Here is a 988-nt window from a genome sequence, read left to right on the forward strand (position 1 = left end):
GGGGGCTGCTGCTAGGGCAGAAGGGATTCTAGGGTAAGGTTGCTGCCCCACCCCCACTGCAAATTCCACTCGGTCCCAAGCCCCGCCTCTGCAGCCATGTTGCATGCCTTACTAAGCGCCACCTCACCATAACTCCCACCCCTGCTGCCAAGCTCCGCCTACACCCAAGATGCACCTCTACCCCAAGCCCAGCCCCCACCAAATTCAACCCGTTTCCCCACGCAAGTCTAGCTCGTGCCTCAACCCTGCCCCCACCCCCAGTCGAACTCCTACCTGAAGCCCTGCCCCGTCACCAAGCCCAAGTCCTTACCCCACGCAAGTCTAACCCCTCTCCCCAAACCCCCTACCTCCATTCCCCTGTTCCCCTCCATCTCCACCCTGTTATCTATATAAACCCACTATCAACACCAGTGGAAGCCGGCAGGATATAGGAGGGAAGGTCCGAAGCCGCTTTCCTGCAAGGGCAAGGGTCAGGAGGCACGGTCCTGACTGCAGTGTCTCCGCACAGGGTCGAGGGTGGAACAGGCCTCCCGGAAGCTTTTTTTTATTTGTTTCTTTTTGAGACGGAGTATGGTTTTGCCACCCAGGCTGGAGTGCAGCAGGTATGATCTCAGCTCACTGCAACCTCCGCCTCCCGGGTTCAAGCGATTCTCCTGCCTCAGCCTCCCGAGTAGCTGGGATTAAAGGCTCCCGCCACCACGCTCGGGTAATTTGGGTATTTTTAGTAGAGACGGGGTTTCACCATGTTGTCTAGGCTACAACTCCTGACCTCAGGTAGTCCACCCGCCTCGGCCCCCAAAAGTGCTGGGGTTGCAGGCCTGAGCCGCCTTGCCCAGCCTAAGGTCTCCCAGAAGTTCTGCCACCAGCCTCTAGGCCCTGTGGAAAACAGCAAGGGTTATTGGGGGTATCCCCCGTAATCTGGGTTGCTGTGTCTGACCAGGCCCAGCTCCGTACCTGTCAGAGAGGCCTCTAAGCTGGAGTTATCGCG

Source organism: Cebus imitator, unplaced genomic scaffold (assembly GCF_001604975.1).
Source record: "Cebus imitator isolate Cc_AM_T3 unplaced genomic scaffold, Cebus_imitator-1.0 Scaffold273, whole genome shotgun sequence".
Taxonomy (NCBI): domain Eukaryota; kingdom Metazoa; phylum Chordata; class Mammalia; order Primates; family Cebidae; genus Cebus; species Cebus imitator.